The sequence below is a fragment of the Uranotaenia lowii genome, chromosome 3, assembly GCF_029784155.1.
Source record: "Uranotaenia lowii strain MFRU-FL chromosome 3, ASM2978415v1, whole genome shotgun sequence".
NCBI lineage: Eukaryota > Metazoa > Arthropoda > Insecta > Diptera > Culicidae > Uranotaenia > Uranotaenia lowii.
In genome coordinates, this window is record NC_073693.1 from 139,132,526 (window position 1) to 139,156,887 (window position 24,362).

At 35.5% G+C, this 24,362-nt stretch overlaps 1 protein-coding gene across 2 annotated transcripts in view; it reads left to right on the forward strand.

Annotated features, from left to right (window-relative positions):
- Positions 1 to 24,362, forward strand: part of LOC129750854 (peroxidasin) — a 596,804-nt gene that overhangs the window by 510,143 nt on the left and 62,299 nt on the right. The window lies entirely within an intron of this gene.

Consider the following 24,362-nt stretch of genomic DNA (forward strand, 5'->3'; position numbering starts at 1 on the left):
ATATATTTTTGTTGGCGAATCTTTAATCACCGACTTACTTAAAAAAATAGAACATTTTTAGCTTATTGCTTGGTTGACTCCATAAGGGGCTCGACTCTTTGCGTTTAATTGTCTCAATAGAGTTTTCTACCCAAACTAGGGCAATTCAATTTCTTTACTAGTCGCAGAAGTTTGAGACAATTCAATTTCCCTTTCGGTTAGAAGGTATCGAAACTCTAAAATATACCACTCACGGTAGATAAAACATTACACTTTCCGTATTTTCTTTAAACTTACATTTGACGCATTGAGAATGTGCACAACTCTTTAAGAAAAATAGATTTTAAGTTCAAAACTTTGTGAGGAGTATTAGTGAAAACCTGCCTGAAGTTTGTAAGTCCGTTTTCAAGGAAATCGTTCCAAAACACGGGAAGTAATTTGTATTATATTCGGAAGTTAATCTAGTCTGAGCATAGCACTTAAATATGTATAATTTAAAGAAATTAATTTGAATACTTAGCTGCAGTTAACCCGTTCGGACTTCTTAAAAATTGGCCAACCATTTTTCCGTTTAGTCGTCATTTTGGTTCTTTTGTTTTGATCCATACTTTTTCATACTTGATGACGTTTGTGAGGCGTTACGTTCCATTTTCCGATTTTATCGTGACGCCTCACCGAGGGGTATGCAACGATAGTGATATTTATCCTTCATCAAGCAGCGTGCCTGCCTACAGCTGTACACGCCCTGAACTTAAGGTCTGGGAGCACGATTTGCGTAACACCAAGGAACACGAGAAAAGTGAAATGATGAAATTTGCCAGCCCGCAACTTTTTAAACACGAATATTTCAACTTCTCTAAGGTTTTAGTAAAAACTATTTGCCATTATCGTTTCGCGGCTTTCTTAGGCGTTGAATAAAACTAAAAAAATTCACTTAAACTTCCGTTTACATCGAATTTATAAAGTTTTCACCACAGCTTATAACAACACGCACTTTATCGAATCAGAGTTGCCAGTTTCCTCCATCCACTAATTATCTGTTAAATAGCACTGAAAATACTGTATTTATCTAAAAAACTAGGAAATTGCACCTTAATGTATGCAATGACTATACGGTAGTAGAAAAACTTTTAAAATTCTTTTTGTCTGATACTTACAAACTGTGAAATGAGAACTAATATGACAAAAAACAGTCAACGGACCTTTTATCTCCGGATTTTCTAAGATTTTTGCCTACGATCAGGGTACTCTGAATCAAGGAGCAAGTCTCCTTTAGTAAAGGATCAAGTCTCCTGTAACTTTTTTTTGGTCTCACGAAAATGCTTCTACTTCATCTGCGAGTTCATGTATCTTTCTAATTTTTGTAACATATGAACTTGTAATTATACGCTGTCAGAAAATGCTAAAGATGGCGAGTTGCTAAATTATCCTGAAATTATATGATTAAAATAAGAAAAGGGGATCAAGTATCCCCATTCTCCCCTACTGTTTTGGCCATATTTGGCATCTTGTCATTACGGATAAAAGGCCATGGAGTGGTACGCCGCCAACAACGTGCAGGTGGTTCCCAAGGACAAAAACCCTCCCAACACGCCAGAGCTTTGCCCTATTGAGAAATACTGAGCTATTGTCAAGCGGAACCAAAAAAAGACCAAAAAACTGCTAAGGACGAGCAGCAGTTCAAGGCAAACTGGCTTTCTGCGGCGAAGAAGGTGGACAAGGTGGCTGTACAAAATCTGATGGCAGGGGTTAAGCGTAAGGCCCGGCAATTCGGATTTGGAAAAGCGGAAGCATAACTGAATATTTTTCCTGAATTTTATACTAATTAAACTTGAAAAAGAAATTTAATTTGATTTTTTAAATAAACGATTCCTCCGATTTAGACGCGTTTACCTTTGACCAAATTATGACGGTATTACCCTTTATGTTAAAAAATAATTGGAAACCATTTTTTCGATTATAGTCAGTTTAAAAACTTTGTGTTCGCCGTTGCCGGAAAGGCGTTAACAACCCATACGGTTCAACTGGGCAAGTTGTTCACTTTTGAACTCAACTTACAGCCACTAGTTCCGTCAACTTTTTGAACTGAATTTATTTTTGAAAACGAGGAAACCGATAATTTCTTTAAAATTATATAAAACCAAAAAAAAACATACTAAGACAAAAGTTTCATGATTCTAAAGCATTTTATTTAAGAACCGTTTACTTGTGATTCAATAATCTTAGAGCAAACCACCCCATTGGCATTGCTGACTAGTCACAAAAATAGTCAGCCCAACAAACGATGGCGTGTTTAAATTCTGCACACCAAACGTGCTAATCTTTCTTCTCGAGTCATCTCCCAGTCATTGTTATTCCACTCGTAATAGTCCCTATAAAGGACCTCTAAAAACCCCACCCATCTTCTTCGTCCCATCTCTAGTAGATAAACAGGAAAAGCGTCTCGGAACTGGAAGTTTACTTAATGAAAATTCATATTCCTGCAACAGTTTCTTCTTTGAGCCGGTTTTGTTTCCGCAAACAGAATAACCTCGCACTTTCTCTTTCTCTTTTTCTGACACACAGTCTCCAGCAGATTATGCAAATTCGAGTTCTTAATAATTTTGCTTTATTTTCCTATAACTTATCGATAGCGGAAATTTATATCTTCCATAAAAGCTCTGATTTATGTGGCCTTTTTTGGCTTTGTCTTTGTGTCCTGGCCGGATTGAGTCAAAAGAGAGCATGATCCGGACATGGATGATGGTGGGGGAAGGTGCCGGACTTGCCACTCACAAATAGGAACGGTTCCGTGTTTCCTTTTTTGAAACTTTCGATTGCTCTGCTGCTCTAAAGCCCATGATGGGCTTTTGTTTTGCTTTGTCATCACCTGCGGGGCGCCCCGAAGCTCTCGTTTATTTTAGTGTGAATTTTTGTGTTACATCCGATTCACGTTTGTTTACAAGAACATGGTTTTTCGAATCGATGAGAGGGATGATGCCGGGGTAGAATGAATGGTCATGGATTTTATCTAAATTATCTTCCGGGGCTTTTGATTGTGGTCTTAAGGGCTAGTGGTGTAATAAATATGGGACTAGGGATCGAATCGGATTTAAAATATCCCATACATACCATGACCATGGTGACCTAACTGAGATAAAAAAAAATAACCCGAACATTCTAGATTCAATTGTTCGAAATTTGCATGAATAATACTCCGAATTCAAAATCTGAAACTTAAGCTCATTATGGTCATCAAGCATGATAAATAATATTAAACCAAAGACATATTGTTTTGTTTTTCTAAAACTACAAATTTAATTCGAAACTTTTGTCAGATTTTGTCTATAGACACTATAATTTCATAAAGTCTGGCAAAGAGAATGACGGGAGCCAATCGAACTGTCATTCGCAGGAGCCAATCAAGCCAATTTTCTAAATATTGGAAAATCATGATTGAAGTATTGTGATTTACAAAACGTTTTTGACATTTTTGTAACATCTACTAAAGTAATTGTGCATAATTTTTACTATTCTTTATTAACTATAGATTAGAGTGTCCGTCCCGGGATATTCCGGTCGGAAATTCCCGGGAATTTGAAAAATTCGGGAATTCCCGATTCCCGGGAATCATAGTTTCATTCCCGGTAATTCCCGACATGTATTAAATTATTTCTCTGGAAAAGCCAGACAGCCTCCGGAACATTTCTTATTGATCCTTTTGAAAATGTAGTCATACAAAACTCATTGAGACTATGCCAATTCCTGTGGCAGTAGACATTTTGCAGCCATATGATGCAATTTTTCTATTCAAATAGATAAGTTTAAAAAGATTATATGTATTTCATATCGTTTTCATTGAACGAATACCCATAAGCCTTCAAAAAATGTATGAAAGATCGCTCATTTATGATCTTGTTTCCCTCAGGCTTTGAAAATCAGATGAATTTCAAAATTTAAACATGACCAAGACATCGTTTTTTTCATATATGAAGACAATTATGTAAAGTATTCAGAAAAAATTAAAATAAAATAAAAATGAACAAATAAAAACATTATATTTTTACTAACCAATAATTGCATGAATGAATTCTTCATTTCACATAATGTTCTTCTCAAAACAGTAAAACTATTATTGGAACCACAGAGAACAGACGTACAAGCTCGAACAAAAAATCGTCAAAAAAGTGTGTAAAATTTCAAATGCTATCACCCAAAAAAATACGTTAGAAATTGACTACAAACAGTGCCATCTATTGCGCCGTTCAAAAGTTACAAATCAACTTTAAAGTGCCCAGTTTTCAAAAAGGCGTAATCGTATATGAACTCACAAAAAATGAATCCAATTTCTCAGTAAATGGACGGCTTTAAAGTATTGCTAAATAAATGAAATCAGAGTTACTTTTAACTGGGCGAAATTTCACTTTCTTTATTTTTGCACTACTATGACAGGTAAGATAACTAACAGCTTTGGTATAAGTTTTCGCACTTCTTGAACAGTAATTTATGTAAGAAAATGCACCACCTATGTCCAGTCAAATACAAGAACATTCTTGACGATCAGTCTTACCCAGTAGTATGATTCTAGGCATTTCAAAGCGGGTTACATTCACATATCACTTTAGCACCCAGCTGTTTAAATCTATGTATTTCTAACAAATTTGAAGAAAAAAAATAATATCTAACTTTTATGATTTTTTTTTTATGCTACATGGTGAACGTTCGTTCATCAAGTTTCGAACGAAACTTCAACAGCGATTTTCTTGAAGCATGCTAAGCAGCACATACGACCTAGAGAAAACTGACTGAAACTTAGTCAGCTTTGTTTTGACAGTTCTCTTTGGTGTGTTTGGAGACATCTGGTGGCCCAGCCAAAAGACAAAAATTGGTTCAAAATGGGTGTTGGGATTTTAACACAACTTTCGTGGGCTAGCTTGTATGTCTGTTCTCTGTGTTGGAACATCAAAGATTTTGTTGAAAACATATTTTATACACTTTTTTGTCTAATCTCTTTTTTGAGATTGTAAAATATGTTATTTTTTACTGATGAGTAAGAATAAATGATATAATTGAGGCTAGTGAGAAATGGTACTATAAATTTTGAAAGATCAATGTTTGTTACAATTTTGTTTAAGTACTATTTAAAAAATCTGATTCGTAATTAATATGTATGAGAAAATAATACTTAGTTCGAAAATTTTTATGTACCTATCAGGGAATAGTTAAAAAATGATAAGAGATTTCGATACAGGTAGTTATTTTTCGTTTTTTTTTCTCGAAGGTTTCATCAATGTTTTCTTAATTTTTATCAATTAAAAAACTGATTCGTTTCACGTGTTGTCAGTTAACCTCACTGTCAGTTAACTCACTGCATCACTGTCAGGAAACTTTCAAAGTATAGGAGGATCAATCATAAATGAGTCCATTTTTTAATTTTCTTTAAAAAAAGTCTTCATTTTTCATAAATCTATGTTTTTTAAAGTTTCACCCTTTTAAATTTTTCAAAATTTTTGTATTGAAGCCTCATTAGAGCTAGGAGTTTCAGTAGGAAACTTTAGGAGCATAGGAGGTGTTGGACAAATTCATTACCCGTAATGCTGGCCTAGCATCTCCCAGGGTTTGCCTTCCCCAACTTTACCTTTCCTAAACTTCCCCACGTTTATGGGTGGATCGTAGAGATCTCTGCATCTACCGTTTAAGTAAACGTGAGTCACTTAAAGCGACTAATATACCCTTCACTCTCCCTACACAGTCCGCAGGGTTCGGCCAGGGCACCTTCAACATTCTGTGGGATCAAGTTTTTCAATTTAAGAGATTCTACAGTCTGAGGCAACGAATTGGAAGACTTTGCTTCTTTTGAAATTACAAGTCAGGAAGTGTAACATCTTCTAGAAAAGAAGGTGGTGCAATTCAATAGACTGTTATTTCATAAAACGGAGAGTTGACGAGTAGCGCCAACCGAAGTTTTAGGCGACTGTTTATGCGAATGCGAATGAATTCTTCATTTCACATGTTTAGGTAATATTATAGTTTGCTTGACTGTTTTTAATATATCATTGTTGAAAACAGTTTGGTTTATTTGATAAAAAAATAACTTAAAACATTATGAAGAGTACTTTTTAAACATACTATGGGATTGTATGCTGAAAATGTTCGATTAGGTAGCTATATTTCAATCAAAGTGCATGTATTTTACATGTTTTTGAATATTTCCCGGGATCCCGGAAATTCCCAGGAAACAGGTTACCAGATTTCTCGATTCCCGGGAACGAGAAAATGGCCGGGAAAGGGACACTCTACTATAGATCATAATGGTTGAAATATTTTTCAAAGGTGATTTCGAGTTGAAGTGACGAAAATAGCATGTTATTTTTAATTTTGTTTTTTTTTTTCAACTGAAAAGAGTTATGAAGAGCTTGAACATTATCATAGAATGCTCAATCGGCTCCCGCGAATGACAGTTCGGTTGGCTCCCGTCTTTCTCTTCGCCATACTATATTAAATTATAGTACCTATCTATAATTTTGTCTATCATCTTTGATATTTAAAAAATAATCAGTTTCGAGTTAAATCAATCATTGATAGCTGAGAAACTAACAAACCTATGTACATGAAAGATTAGAATCTATTTCCTCCACTACATCAAGAAAACAGATTTTGCCTAAAGCTGTTCTAGGTTTAGAGTTGCAATACTTGAAATTAATTACTTTTTGCAATTTTTAGAAAATTAAATTAGGAAAAAATCTGAAATTTCTGAAAGTTTTGGATTAATCAATATTAAATATTTTAATTTATTTTAGAATTTCGTTGAAGATTGCAAAATGTTTGGCCTATGATTTGAAAATATCTCGCGTGAGCTTTCATTTCGTCGTATGAAACATCTTATGAATTTACAGAAAACTGCTTAAAAAGCCATCAAAACAACTTCAAAATGTGTATTTCACATATGGAATATGTTGTCCAGGCTACAAATATTCTAAATGGAAAGAAGTTGCAACTAGTTTATGTCAGTCTTTGTATTTTTTGGAAATAAAACTGTTTGTTTACATCATTTCATTACGTCGTATGAAACAAGATATCTTGTGATATCCAGAAGCTCACGTGAGATATCCAAAATTAATGTCGAATTTAAGTTCTTATATTTTCAAATTTAACTTCGCAGAATGGCACAAAGTAAACAGAAAACGTTTGTATTTTTTCTCAGAAGTCAAAATAACATACTAGCTAGGGTGATACGCACATGATTTTGGTTTTATGCAGTAATCATTTCAACCGAATTCACTCGATTTTTTATCTATTACAATTTTTATCGATTACAAATCATTTAAAACAGCTTGTGTGTGCCCAATAGTTGCACAGGCCAATTTGACGTCGTTGTTGCACTTTTTAAAAACCTTTTTTTTTTAATTCGTTTATTTGAAACGGCTCAATCCTGTAGGTTTAAGGAGCCACGGGCATTTTTTTTAATGTTTACATTTCTTTGTTTAAACTAGGGTTAGTAACAGATAAAGGGATAGATTAAAGAATAAGATCGATAGATTTAAAGAATGAGTAGAGTTCGTAAAAGTAAGTTAAGTCCAACGCAGCTAACACATCTCTTACGGGTACATAAGGTTGCCTTCCCAGGGCCCGGAGGGAATCTACTAATTGCGCTCTAGCGACTAAGTGGACCTCACACGACCAAACAACATGTTCAATGTCCTGGTAACCATGACCGCAGGTACAGAGATTGGTGCTAGACAGATTTACACGATACAGTAACGCGTTTAAGGAACAGTGATTGGACATGAGTCGGGAAAATGTTTTAATAAAATCCCGGCTCAAGTTCAAACCCTTGAACCATGGTTTAAGCTTCACCTTTGGGACAATCGAATGGAGCCACCGACCCATCTCATCTGCATCCCATTTGCGCTGCCAGTTGGCGAGAGTATTTCTACGAACCAAATAGAAAAATTCATTGAAGGAGATTTGGCGCTGATATATATATATCACCTTCAAGGGCACCTACCTCTGCGAGAGAGTCAGCCTTCTCATTGCCCAATACTGAACAATGTTAAGGGACCCATACAAAGGTGATATAAAAACAGCGATTAGATGAACGGATAGCTTCAACAGAGCTAAGGCTATCCGTTACAATATAAAAGTGATCAGCAGTTTGTGAGGCTATGTTGTCTAAAGCCCAGTAGATAGCTGCTAACTCTGCTATAAATACTGAGCATGGAGATTGAAGACTGTAAAAAGCGCATTGAACACTCCAAATCCTGTTGACTCATTCAAAAGAGAACCATCAGTAAAGTACATTCGTTCAGCACTGACGTGCCCATATTTAGCATGGAAAATCCTAGGAACGATAAGCGGACGATGTTGATCTGGAATTCCTCGGATTTCGTGCTGCATGGACAAGTCAAACTGGACAGAAGAATTGTCGTAGCTAGGGTGAAGAACACGAATGGGGGAACATGATGAAGAATCAACCGGCATAGACATGAATTCATGATATATGGTCATATATCTTGCTTGAAAGTTTTGCTCAAGTAGCCTTTCAAAATTTGCAATCAACAATGGGTTCATGACCTCGCACCTGATGAGGAACCGAAGAGATAAAGAGAAAAAACGAGGGAGTACGCCTGCCAAAACCTCGAGACTCATGGTGTGAGTTGAAGGCATACAACCCAGGGCTATTCGAAGACAACGATATTGGATACGCTCGAGTTTAATGAGGTGTGTTTTGGCAGCTGATTGGAAACAGAAACTGCCATACTCCATCACTGAGAGAATAGTTGTTCGGTTCAATTTGATAAGATCTTCAGGGTGGGCTCCCCACCAGGTGCCGGTAATTGATCGGAGAAAATTTATCCTTTTCTGGCATTTTCCTTTCAGATACTCAATGTGGGTTCTCCAGGTACACTTGGAATCAAACCAAACCCCAAGATACTTAAAACACCTCGATTGAGTGATTGCTCTGCCTAGGAGTTGAAGCTTAGGTTGAGCAGGTCTGTGTTTCTTAGAGAAAACAACCATCTCCGTTTTCTGTGGAGAGAACTCAATCCCAAGCCCCAAAGCCCAGGAAGACAATCTGTTTAAAGTATCTTGTAAAGGCCTGTACAGATGGGACTCAGTATCACCTGTTATAGAAACTACGCCGTCATCTGCAAATTGTCTTAAAGTGCAGCCTTCAGAGAGACAACTGTCGATATCACTTACGTAAAAGTTGTACAAAAGTGGACTCAAACATGAACCCTGCGGAAGGCCCATGTAAGAGATTCTTCTAACTGCAATATCTCCGTGAGCAAAGTTCAGATGTTTCTCACAAAGCAAGCTGTATAAGATGTTGTTCAATAGAGGAGGCAGACCTTGGGAGTGCAGCTTGTCTGACAAAACCTCTATTGAAACTGAATCAAAAGCTCCCTTTATGTCTAGAAACACTGAAGCCATTTGCTCACGTTTTGCGTACGCCATTTGTATCTCTGAAGACAGCAAAGCAAGACAATCGTTTGTCCCTTTGCCCCAGCGAAACCCAAATTGAGTATCTGAAAGGAGACCATTTGTTTCCACCCATTTATCCAATCGGAACAAAATCATTTTCTCCATCAATTTACGAATGCAAGACAACATCGCTATTGGACGGTACGAATTGAAATCTGACGCAGGTTTCCCAGGCTTTTGGATGGCAATAACTTTCACTTGTCGCCAATCTTCGGGAACAATGTTATGTTCCAAGAATTGATTGAATAAATTCAACAAGCGAAATTTGGCGGCATCCGGAAGGTTTTTCAACAAGTTGAATTTTATTTTATCAACTTCCGGAGCTGAATTGTTACAAGAAAGGAGAGCAATTGAGAATTCCATCATTGAAAAGCTGGAATCCAGATCGCATCTGTTCGGAGACACACTTCGAATGATTTTTTGCACAGGGGTGGAATCTGGACAGATTTTCCGTGCAAAATTGAAAATCCATTTATGCGAATGTTCTTCATTTTCGTTCGTGGAAGAACGATTACGCATGCTCCGTGCCACATTCCACAAAGTGCTTAAGGATGTTTCCCGCGATAAACCTCCCACAAAATTACGCCAATGCGCACGTTTTTCCCCTTGATCAGGTTTTTAAATTGCTGCTCAAGAGAAAAATACGTGTTGAAGTTATCCAGGGTTCCTTGTTTCCGAAAAACTTTAAAGGCGTTCGATTTGTCTTTGTAAAGTTTGGAACACTGACTGTCCCACCATGGATTGGGAGGTCTTCGACGAACAGATGGATTTCGGATGGGATTGGTTTGAGCACCAACCGCACAATCAAAAATCAAATGAGAAATAAAAGTGTATTCCTCCAACGGAGGTAACACATCCATAGAATTGATAGCTGAAACTATTGTGTCCGAGTACTTTTTCCAGTCGATGTGTCTTGTGAGGTCATATGCCATATTTGTTAAATTTGAAGTGTTGACCCCATTGGTGATTGTTATTTTGATAGGCAAGTGATCACTACCATTGGGATCAAGGATTACCTCCCACTGGCAATCAAATGATAGGGAATTTGAGCAGAGTGAGAGGTCAATTGCACTTTGTATTGCAGGAGGTTTAGGTACTCTTGTTTTTTCACCCGTGTTCAAAATTGTTAAATTGAAACTGTCACAAATGTCATAGATAAGAGTAGAACGACTATCGTCAACTTGTTCTCCCCAGACAGTTCCATGAGAATTGAAATCACCTAGGATCAACCTTGGCTCAGGTAGCACTGAGCACAGGTCCTCTAGGTGACTCCGATCCACTGCAACTCTCTGAGGCCAGTACAAACTGACAACACATAAGTCCTTACCTCTTATAGTTGTATGACAACAGCTTCAATTCCGCCTGATAATGGAAGGTGAATTCTATAAAAGGAGTGGCGCTTATTGATCCCCAAAAGCACCCCTCCATAAGAATCGTCACGATCCAGACGGATAATATTGAAATCGTGGAATGAGATGTTAGATTGAGAAGAAAGCCAAGTTTCGGACAACGCAAAAAAATCACAACTAGTTTTGTGAAGCAAATAATTGAACACATCAAGTTTTGGAATGAGACTACGACAATTCCACTGTAAAACAGTGATATCTCTGACCTCTCGTGTTAAATTAGTCATCAAGAGAGATAAACGCTGAAAGAAGGGGCCAAGTTTGCATCAATTGCTGAAATAGTGTCTTTAGAATGGGAAGCATCGATGTAAAAATGCTTCTTATAGAGTCAGAAACTTTAAAGAATGTTAAAATACTGTAAATAATGTCAGAAAACTTGAAAAACCCTGAAGAGTTTGTTGATTCTGAATTTGAAATGTTAGAAGAAAGAGATGTTCCTGCAGCTGATGTGTCTTTGAGAGATGTTATTTTCATACGGAATCCTGGAGGGACTTCTTTATCTGTAGCAGCTGATTTATTACCAAAGTTGAATGCAGAACTAACTGGGGAGACTTTCCTTCTAATCTTGGCAGAAGGCCCTTTGGTACGCTTCCTGGAATTCTCTAGAACGACGAATGGAGTCCCTTCATCAGATGAATCCGTATCAACTTCGTCAACTGGCAGAGCAGCAAAAACATTACTGGATTGAGGTTGGACCGGGGGAGAAGCGTTCTTTAAAATGGCAGCGTATGAACGATTGGATCGTTCTTTTAAAGAGCGCCTCTCCTTATCCCAGCGACTCTTAAATGCCTCGCACACAGAGATATCATGAGGTGAGCCCCCGCAATAGACACATTTCTGTTCTATTGCTGAGCACGCTCCTTCCTCATGAGTTTCCCCGCAACGAGCGCAGCGTGCCTTGTTGCAGCAATGGGACTCCGTGTGTCCCATTTTGATGCACTTTTTGCAGCTCATTGGGCGAGGCACAAAGAGACGCACGGGAAGCCTTAACATTCCCTCTAACAAAACATAGTGAGGGAGGGCGGTACCCTCGAAGGTCACCCGAAATGAGCCTGACGCGGAATACTTTTTATCTCCGTTTTCAGTGGTGGCAAATGAGAGTTGGCGGCAATCCAGGATTTTGACCGAAGTCGAATCAAGGCCCCTGAATTTGCCTACCCCTTTAGACATTATGTATTCAGCTGTCAGGCTCATTTCTGAGATCACGCCCTCTATCTCTACGTTTCGAGAGGGAACAAAAACGTGGTACTCTAATCGGAAAAAATCACTACCAACAATTTCATTTGTGGCCTTACGATTTGCCACAACAACACGCAATTTGTTTGGCCTGACCCGAGACACTTCGGTTACGGAGGGCCATCTTGCCAGATCTTTCATTATCTGAATGACATTTAAGGGTTTCAATTTGGGCCGGAAATAGACCACCCACGGACCAGAAAAAGTTGGGTCCTCTGGGTAGACCCTGAGTCGGGAGGACTTCCCAGCAGTTTTGACAGAGTTCTCCGAAACATCCATCAAAACTGCGGGGTTTGACCTCCCGCCTTCGCTCATATTTTACTACGGAGACTAAATAGTCTGTCGTAATAAAATATCAACGAATCTTTAATAATTTCGAATAGATAAAATGATAGAATTATAGTAAAAGAGAAATGAAAGGGAGACAATAAATAATGAACGAACAAACTTGAATTCCTCGTTTCTTTCGTGGGGTTCCTTCTATGGCTCCGCTGAAGTGGACCTCCAAACGATGACGACTTCCTTTTGACACGTTGGTAGTGTTGCGCCAGTAGTGTCGTGGTGACCAGTGCCTCCGTTACCCGATGACGACGGTGTTCAGATCCGGATGGATCGGGTGCCCCGGCGGTACGCAGCCCGGATGTGTGGAGCGAACAAAGCGCACGTTCTTAAAGACGATGGTCTTGATGCTGATGATGGTGGCAAAACTTAATATGTGCCAATTGGTGCTGCTCGGCAATTGACGACCGAACCAGTAAAAACCACTCCTAGTGGAAAAACTGCAATTTTTTTAACTTTTGCAAAGCGGAGTAAAAACACTTTTGATTTGTACTCAGTTCACTCTGGTCGAACAAAAATGTTTAAAAAATTGTCATGCACTATCATTTGACTGGGCAATTTGTTCTAAACGTAGGAGCCTACTTATAGGCGGTTTACAAGCAGCACCCAACGAGTATGGCTGATGCTTGAAAAATGTTTTTTTTTTCGTTGAGCCAGAGTGAACCGAGCCATACAAATTTCGCACTTTTGAAAAGCGGAATATCTGTGATTTTAACTTACCGGTTGCGTTCTGAACAGCAGTGAGCAATAAAATAAAGCATCTTTTATCGTTAAATGTCAAAAATACTAACATTCCCTTAAGTAAATTGGAAAACAAAATTCAAGGGATTCGGTTCAGTCTGGCTGAACGAGATTTTAAAAATGTTAACAATCCGCAATATGAAGTTTTTAGCTACGGGAACGTTTTCTATTATTTAATTTATTAGATGTTAGTTTTTGACCAGCCGAAGGACTGTTTTGAATTGACAAAACCTACACACATAAGCTTATTTCGCACAAAATCAGTTTCATGACCAAAACATGCTTTTCATCTTCACCTCAAAGCTGGTTCTCAGTTCACTTTGGCGCAACGCATTTGTGCCATTTCCACTGTCTGCAACATTGAAATTTTCTAATAAAATCAGTAAAAGTAGGAAAATGTTCTGATTTTCATTGGATAGGTAGTTTATCATGTTTCGCATCCGCTGCAATAGATAACAATTTTTTTTTTCAAATTGGCGTTCAGTTCGGTCTGGTCGAATCGCGACCATTTATAAAACGATCTAATTTTACATCTCTCCCCATCTTTAATTGTGTTAGTCTTGAATGATGTAAAGTTATTGTAATGAATATAAGGAAATAGTTGGAAAATATCAATCATTGAAAAGAAAGATTCATTAAGATTTCGAACATGTAGATACAGAAAATATTATTAGTGTGAAATCCGTGAATATATTTTACGAAAATATTACCAAATCCAGTAAAGTGTGTAGGGACTTGACGAAGATTATATTAAACTGAGAAACACATAGAAAGAATGAGAGTGGTCCCACTGTATATAGAGTTGTTTTTGACATTTCTTACGCACACTTGCTGAGCGTGTACAGATGAGACGGGACAATTAACCTCAAAAACTCTCGGTACAAAAAACGAACAGCCGGTCGACACACATGATCGTTTTTGAGGTTAATTGTCCCAAAACTGAAAAGGCTTGGTGAAACAACCAGCATATTATCACGAACACTACCAGCGGCAAATAGGACTATATGTAGTAGAAAAGGATCGCATATGATTCGTCAGTCAGTTAACGAAACTTGAGAAGAACGATAGCGCATTAAAGAAGTGAGAAAAAACGGATATTACGAGAAGTTTCTGAATATTTTTTTAACAAGTACGACAGTTATGTGCGTAATATTTTTGTTTCAACCAAATGTCAGAGCCAACTGTTATTTTGTCTGGGCCGGGATGCAATTTTCAAAACATTCAATTGTTTGATATAATTTTTGGCATGAATCCGTGATAAAGTTGGGAAAATGAGAACTTAGGAACAATGTAAAAATCTAATTTACGTAAATTTGAAAAAAAAATAAAGCAGTTTTTCGAGGTAAATCACAAGAAAAATGTAGAATATAATTTTCCAGTGATAGTGAATACATCGAGAAATGATAATAGTTTGATAACTTTTCTTTCTTGGTTCTTGCCACATTATTATTCTCCTTACATTTCCATGAACACAATCTTGAGTAAAATTTTACAGTTGGTAGAATTAAAATCAGTGTTTTTGCAAACAGTAAAAATTTACCATAAAATGTGTCCATGAAAATTAATTTTCTATTTAAAATTATGTTTCATTCTAAATTTACGTCAACAAAGATGTTTCACTGTTGTGCGTCCAATTTGACATAAATGTACATCATCAACGATATAATATAATGACGAATATGTCTTTAACTTACGTTTGAAAATTTGGCTTTAAGCGTTTCTGTTTTGCTCTTATGTAATTTCATGTCAAAAGTGATACTTCAACTTTGTGCATCCATCTTGGCAGAAATTTACATAAAAAAAAATTATTTGCTTCAAAATGTCTTGTATCATCTTTTTTAGCAGTTTTTCTTACTTTATCTTGTCCTAACTTTTTCCATCTTTTTTTACCTTGTTTGACTTGTTTTGTATAGTTTTATCGAAATCTATCTTGTTTTATTAGGTTCAACTAGTTTTGTTGTCTTTTATCGTGTTTCATTTTGTTCAATCTTGTTTTTCTATTCTCTATCTATTTAGATTTATATTATTTTATTTCGTTTTGTCTCCTTTGTAGGATTTTCACCATGTTTTATTTTGATGTACCATGATCTTTTTTTTTCATGTCCATTCAAATGTTAGTTTTGTGTTACTTCGGTTTTTGAAAGCATTCAAAATAAAAGCGGAAACCGCCACTGTTTACAGCAGGGTGGTAATAAAAAAGGTGCACTGGCTTTGATAGTGATATGTTTGTAATGATGATAAAGATGTTTTGATGCCTCAAATCAATAAGACAAAAATGCGCGTTAGTCAACATTATGTTAAAAATAAAATTTGGTTATGTAATTCAAAAATCAATGACCCTCTACCGGATCACGAACTATTAGGGGAATGCACACACCACTTGACTCGCTCGCTAGATCGCCGACTGACTGACTGACTGCCCAGCGTACACGCTCATGTAGGATGACCGAGGGTCGGTTTAATCCATTCACACATCCCCCTCCTATCCCAAACAAAATAACAATAATAGAATTACAAAAGCAAAGTTTTCAAGAAAAAAGAACCAGGGAAACACCATAATACACACAGTTTACGTTTTCTATAGAGAAATAGGCTGAGTAGCTAAGAGGAGCAATGATTAACACAATATTAATCAATTTTCAATTTTGAACATGTTCAATTTTGTCCTCGAAAAATGTCTAATGAACTTCTTACATGAATTCTATCAATAAGCTGATGTAAAGTTCTATGAACTTACGAGGCCAATTACCTAATGCAAAGCATAAATAATATACAAATGCGCAGCCCATGCTATGTTTCGATGTCACCTTTATTTCAAACTTCGTTCGTCTTTTTAATATTTTCCATAAACTAATGTTAAGAAATTGTTATTATTGGACTCAACAATCACCGAAAAATATCAACTTAAAAAGATAACAACAACTGGCGGTGATCAAAAATCGTAAACATAAACTAATATGTTGATCCACATTATGTTTGTATTTGTACTCCATCCTTGAATTTCAGATTTTTACTGGATCACAAAAAGTGTCCCTAATCAAGAAACAAAAGACAAGTTGAATCGCAGTGGTTTTTAGGCTAGTCGCTTTTTTATGTTTTGCTTATGGAATGGAACGTCATTCTATGAATTTGATACACGGTTGATATAATCTATACGGTGTTATAATTTAACGATTACACATTTCATCTCCGAGTTGAATTGAGTTAATCAATATCTCATATTATCCAAGGTTTTTTCAGTTTTCATTTTGCACTGCATGGTCAAGAAACTCCGATGTAATTGAGTAAAGTTTATATGAAAATAATATACGAATGATGAACTTCTGTTATTTCAGGAAACATCTGGTATGCCCCACGCTGACCAGCTCTTAACTCAAGGTGCAGTCTCTTACATTCATTGATTAGCCCTCCAGACAAGCTATCTCCACCAGTTCTAAATATATCAGTATGAATTGTAAACAAATCAAATAATCAGATTAACTCGTATTTTCCTCCCCAATAACATTGTGCCAGAACTAAATTCTTTCTCGATAGTCTTGACTCAAATGACTGAAATTTGATCCAAAATGCACAACATGTTTCTTCTCTTCTAAGTTCTAAGTTGACCCCTCAAGCTGTCCTCTCAACCAGAACTGTAAACAATTCATCTGAACAGTTCTCTCGAAATGCTTCATAGATGGTTCTTTGAATTTCATGCTGTCCTCTCAACTCCCCTTCAATTCCAAGCTGTTCTTTCAACTTGCTTGAATTCTTATCGATATGTTCAGGCTGTCCTCTCAACTCGCCTATGTATTCTAAGCTGTCCTCACAACTCGCTTGAATTTTGATCGATATTTTCAGGCTGTCCTCTCAACTCGCCTTTGAATTCCAAGCGGTCCTCTCAACTCGCTTGAATTCTTATCGATATGTTCAGGCTGTCCTCTCAACTCGCCTTTCAATTTCAAGCTGTCCTCTCAACTCGCTTGAAATTGTGAACCACATGATCAAGCTGTCCTTTCAATTCGCTTTATATATCATGTTCATCATCACAATTTTGGCAATATTTCATAATCTGCTCATTCGTAAAATCACTTATTTCTCACATTCGAAATAACGGTTTCTTTTTTTTCATTTGACTGAAATAGAAACCAACGGTGTAGGTTTTTTTTCTGCTACAAATGCTTCTACCCAATGGATATTTATTTTACTCAGTATGTTTAACAATGGGTAACTTGTAATCCGTTTGATTTTAAAGCGAGTTTGACTCTCATTATTTCTACGTGAATCTTAGAACAAGTGTTTTTCTTTTCGGTCCGTTTTTCGTTTCTCCAACCTCGACTTTGACAAACCGCTCTAGCAAGTCAAAGAGAAACACCTGCCACGGTCGCCAATGTGCGGACCTGTCCGGAGCTCCGTAGCTCGGAAACAACACCTTGAATCACCGGATCACGAACTATTAGGGGAATGCACACACCACTTGACTCGCTCGCTAGATCGCCGACTGACTGACTGACTGCCCAGCGTACACGCTCATGTAGGATGACCGAGGGTCGGTTTAATCCATTCACACAGAAGCATTCAGCAATCTGTTTTCTAATTGCTGGATTTTTCAGCATTCGGTTGTGTTCCAGCAATCCAGATTGCTGGAAGCCAGCAATTTCTTCCAAAACAACCGGCTGTATTTAGTAGAAAATTTATATTTCAATTCTAAATTAACTAGCTGACCAGGTAAACTTCGTTTTACCCGTTACCTAATAAATCGTTGGAAAATGTTTACAGTTCTGTAACTTTTTCGTGCTCGTGAATCAGTTTTCATTAAAATCGTCTTCAAGTTGTTCGAGTTTTGTCCCGTTTCTAGTTGGTTTTGTTTAGGAGCTCCCCTTCCATAAAAATTGAGATTCTTGAAACTATTATACAAACCATCTCTGACCCAAAAAACCCCCGTATACCAAATTTCACTTCATTACGAACGACCATTCATACGTGATGGTGTTACAAAGAAAACGCCTCCATTTTTATATATATATGACCCATTCCAAGCACCCCTCAACTGGAGAACCGATTTTTATTTTTCATTATCCAAAAATAAATTACATAGCGTTAGAAAGGTTATTTCTTGAGTGTCATTTTCCATTAAAAGATTTTCAGCTACCTTTTTTGAGAATTGAGTATGTTAACGTTGAAATTTAAAAATTTTAGTATGAAATTAAATTGATTTTCGCAAATATTCTTTATTTATAACATAACTTTGTCAAAAATCTAGCTATGTCAAAAAAAATTGCTGCAAAATGATGGTAGAAAAGCCATCTTTTAAGCATGATATAAGATAAATAACAGTTATTGCAAGTTTACGCTCTAGAATCGTTGATAAAGGTATCTATTTTTAAGCGTTGTGACGTCACGAAAATTCTACTGTTTTTAAATTTATGATTTACTGAAATTTCACATATTGTCGAAAATTGGAGGTCTCTTCAAACTTTTTGAGTGGAATTTAATGCAATTTTTATATTGAAAATCGGTTTAGCAGGTTGTGAGTTGCACCCGGGTGAAGAAAGCGTTGTGACGTCACGAAAATTTATTTACTTTTTTTCGAAAACGTTCAAGACTTTTTACTTCAACACTATGATAGTATTTCTTCAATACAAGTTCAACACAACAATGTGCTGCAATAAACGAATTCTTTTATAAAATTTTTAAAGAAACTAAAATTATTTTTTTGCATTAACTTAGTTGTTTTTAAACATTTCTAATAAAATATATAAAACAGCGCTTGAAAACGCTTGATTCAAGAATAAACAAACTATCAAACAAATGAAATCCTCATCGATTTTGTAAAAGAATATTTGTGAATCATAAAGCAGGTAGTTATCTGTGATTTGAATAAAAATCTTGCAAAAGATCAAGTTCTTCATATACATATCTATGTTAGAATGAAAAAAACACCGCTAGTAGGTTCTATTTCTTTCTGGCATTATGTTCAAACCAAATAAGTTCCATGAAATAAATGTAATGAGATTCAAAAAATCTTTGAACATGGTAAACTTAATAGATTAACTTTTTTATTAAAAAAATCATAAGATTTTTATGGAAAATTAATTAAAAAATTGATTAAATTATTTTAATAGAAAACTGCTTTTATTGAAATTTCCACCTCAAAGAATGTCACAAGTAAATCCAAATCGAAACCCGTGTTCACATAAAACCTCACAAAAGAGACTTTGAGCTGAATTACAAAATTAATGTGTATGTAATGTGTATGTACTAGCACAAGGTCTCATGCAAAAGTTGGGTCAGTTTATTCTAAGGGAAGGGGTTGCGCAACGCACCTGAAGTTTGTATGGAATTATGTAGATTTTGTTCGGCATGATAAAAAAAAACCGTTTTTCGTCAATAATTTAGGTCTTTATAAACTAATTTTTCTTTTAATTTGAGTATTATAAAGCTTTGATTATGACAATATTTCATCTGCGGAACGCGTTTCGATTAGAGTTATCATAAAACAGCTATAACGTTCAAAATAAGCGTCGATTAACGATCATTCAGGTATTTTTTGTATTTGACCCATCAGAAGCTAATTTTTGAAACTGAAAAACCTTTTTAACTAACCCGATCAGGAGAGCATATCAAAATAATAACTCAAATGTATCTCACCAAGATATTTACATCTGATTCAGTTATAATTACGTACTGAAAAATTTAGATTTTAAGTTTCTCCTATCTGAATTTTATCTTATTCTGATTGACAGACTTGAATGGGGTTGAGATAATTTTCAATGATAAAGATTTTTTTCGGGTTGTCCCAAAATAAAATGATTATATCTTATTTTGATATATGTACAACTTTTTCTGAAACACGGACATCGAAGTCAACGGGCCAAACCGTACATTAATGAATTTCGCTTAACAGATCCATAAAATTGGATCCAATTTTTGGGAAACCAAAAATGGAACATGGTTTTAGCAATTAATATGGTTTATTGACATTCCACTAGTAATTTTTCTCGAAGCACTCATATCTTGATAAGTTATAATTTTGATAGGTTTTGTTCTGCCCAATATCAAACTATGCTATCTGAACGAGATATAATCTTGAAAGGAGCATATCTAAAACTGATATAATTTAGCTATGATCGTATAGATTTTTTGATATAATTTGAGATATTTTAACATCCTACGAGTACTGAATAATAACTCATTTAGATAGGAAAAAATTAGTATCAAAATATCTCATCTTGATATAATTTAGTTTTTCCCTCCTGATCGGGAAACCATTGTCGAAATGGGATCTTGAGATAAACTATTTGTCATAATGAAAGTTTTGTGAATGACTATAATTGAAACAAATCAGCCGATAGGGACTTCAGAAATTGGTGCATAACTTGGTTTTAATTTCCTTCCAAATCCAATTTCTCATAATTCCTTACAAATTTTAGGCTCATTATGCCCTCTTTTTCCGTGGGCCAATCCCCATATTTGGCACTGGACTTTGTGTTAGGCCTAGGATCTATTTAAGCTTACAACTTATAAGATTTTCATTAGATGGTTGATTTAGGCACTCTAGTGTCAATTTACTATTTTTGAAAAGATCGAAGGCTTTAAAATTATCATTTATTTTTCCTTTCCTTTGCAATTAAAGATTAAAAAGATTCAAAAACACATGTCAACGCTTTTACGAATAAATATTTCCTGGTTTTAGTTTTGTCCTAAATAATATTCACACTTCGAATAAAATTGATGTGAGCAGTGTGGCAAACCTTATCTGCATATATGGGCCTTTGAGATTTAATTCCTTTTAATTTTTGGGAATAAATGGATCGATTTCATCACCAAATCACATTATTTATTAAGTTTTTAAGCATTTTGAGTTAATCAAGCATTCATTTTAAGATTATACTTTGATTTATTCCATGTAGCTAACCATAAAATTCCGTGACGTCACAACGCTTTGCAAAACCCTGCTTTTAAAAAAAATGGTGCGTTGTGACGTCACGAAACTGAATCGCTCTAAAATAAATTGAAATCAAAATTTGAAAAAATCAAAAACAGCGACTTATTGGTTGTAATAAATCGATACTTTCCTGAAATTTTCTTAAAATTTGATCAAATAGAAGAGCAGAAAATTGCGGCGTTGTAAAAAAAACTGAAAAGTGGGAAAAGAGGCGCGTTGTGACGTCACGATTCCTTTTGCTTATATTTTGTTAACTATTTATTCTATACTTTTGGTTTCAAATTGTAGAGAATTAAATTTTGACCTAATAATGTACAATTGTTAACAATGTGCGATATGACCTGTAAAACTTACATACAATCTACCAAAAAAAATTTTTGCAAACGTTGTGACGTCACTTTATATATATATATATATATATATATATATATATATATATATATATATATATATATATATATATATATATATATATATATATATATATATATATATATATATATATATATATATATATATATATATATATATATATACATATATATATATATATATATATATATATATATATATATATATATATATATATATATATATATATATATATATATATATATATAAATTTATATATATATATATATATATATATATATATATATATATATATATATATATATATATATATATAAGATATTGTTTACTGTCCGTGCATATAATGAGCAATAAAAAGAATTTGTTTCTTTCATTTTTAAATTATGTTTGTATTTATTTCCATGAACTTATTTTTTTTTAATTTTCCAACACCGGCACTGAAATGGCAACTTTGTGCCAAAGTGTCGATCATTCGCCACCTGAGAAAGAAGTTCTGATTAGTATATTTTATGAAATCTGTCCAATAAAAACTCACCCTTGACTTATGTCTGGTTGCTAGAATATAGAGGAAAATAAAAATAACTATATTAATCTAACCAAAATTCGTAAAATAGAGTCTCACCTTGCTTCAGCGCACGAAAACAAACAGATTCCAATTTGACAACTCGATTGCTGATTTTCCAGCAAACTAGGTCAATTGCTGGAAAGTCCAGCAATTTGAAACCCGATTGCTGGGTTTTCAGCAAAAATGACAAGAACACAACCGAATGCTGAAAAATCCAGCAATCAGATAACCGATTGCTGGTTTCCAGCAAAAAATTGGATTGCTGAACGTTTCCAGCAATTTTTTTGCTGGAAATCGAGACAAAAATTTACTGTGTACACACAAAACTTTCGGAGTTCTACTTAGCAAAATTTCACTGTTATTGCGGAAATTGCACCTATTTAGACTCCTGTGCAAATAATTTCCACGCAGAAATATTTTCGCACTGACGTACACATAGACAACCTGTGTCAGTTTTTCAAATCAGCCGTTGCTCGCTTCTGATTTTCGAATCACATTTCCAAACGGCATAATCGTTATTGTTTTGGCGAAAATTATTATGAAATGCGAACCAAGGAGTTTAATAACGAAAATTTATCGATCAACAAATGAAAAGAAACGAACAGAAAACAGATTGCATTCTGTACATTCGGGTACAAGAATGTAAGTGGAACAAATAAATCATGCATTTCGGGCGTTATTCGAATTACTGAAAAATTAGCCAAAAAAATTATGGATTCCCTGACAATTTTTACTGACACACCAGTCGCAATTGTTTTTAATTCAATTTTATCCAAAGATGTAAAGATTATCGATATGTGTCATTGTCTATGTATAGGTCTGGGAGCAGATTGTACTGCGCGCGAATTATTTGCACGGGGGTCTAAATAGGTGCAATCTGCGCAGTTTGTTAAAGACGGCAACGGTGCGTATGAAAGTTGATTTTTTGGTAGAAATTATTTGAAGTAACTGAACTCTGATGTTGGTCCTTTTCAACTTTTAGCACATGATAGTTTATATAAAGAATGTGATGGTGTTAGTGAGTGCGGAATTGTTATCTGTCAAATCAGATTCTCTCAATAGTCTAAAAATTCATGCAATTGACAATACTTTTCGTTAGCAAAAACAAATTTTTACCGTTGAGTTAGCAAAAAAGCTAAATTTACTTGATTTTAGCAGTATGAAAGTTCATCTTGCTTGATTTTAATAGAATGAAGGACTTCTAGCCGCTTTGTGTACAGACAGCAGCCGCCGCGGGTAGGGAGAAGAAAAAAAAAACAAACAGACACGATTGAGCGCGGTTCCGAAAGATCGCTGCTAGTGGTTCAAAAGGTGGCTTAGTCAACAACAAAATACTGGCCAAATCGACACCGGAAGCGACAGAGGTAAGAGTCAATCATAAACTGTACAGATTTTCCGTATTTTTAATTGCAAAATTGTTCGTTTGTTTTCTTTTCAACCAGGTTAAATCTGCAACAAGAAACCCGCAACAGTCCGGAAATGAAGAGGGACCACGACTGAAAATTCAACGAGCACACACCCGGTGCATTTGCTTGGCACTTCGCTTGCCGGAAAGTGCGTTCCCAGGATCGGAACTTCTATTTTACAAAATGTGTAAAATTAAAAAAATTGTGAAAAATAAATCAAAATTGAATGAAAGTTGAGTATTCTATTATATAATCAAACATTCCCCCTGATTCTCCAGATTAAAAAACAATAAATTTTGAAATTTCAGATCCGGGCGATCTTTTCGTCCGGTTTTTGCTAAAAATTTGAGTAAAAAATGCGGCGGCTAACTATTTTCTCGTTTGCTAAAATTTTAGTTAATTTTTTTTGCTAAATTGATTGCTATGTTTCTAGCTGGTCAAATTTGAGCAAAATTTTGCTAATGTCCGGCCTCGAAAGATTTGTGTGTATGTATTGAATCCTAAATTAAAGGAATCATACAAAACATATTCAAAGATCCTAATCACATTCAGAAATTTTCAAGTTTTATAACCAATCAGGTTTACTTTAGGTAAACAGTAGAAATTCGATTGTATCGTGCTTCACGTTTGCAAAACTATTAAAATTTTGACAAAACAATGTCAACTTTGTACGTGCCATTTTAGGACTCGAAAACATAATTTTTGAAATTCCACAAACGGCATAACTGCCTCCGTTTAAGACGACAGCAAGAAACAAAACCGAACCAGGCAAAGTTGAACCAAGCCAAGCCAAGCTCCGTCAAACCAATCTCCGGATGGCGGCGTAGCGCTACAGGCAAATTTCGAAAACTATCGCAGTGTGTCGTATCTGCTTTCCGTTTGCCGAGAAAGATGCAGTAGCGAAAAACTTTTAAGTTTAAGCTAAA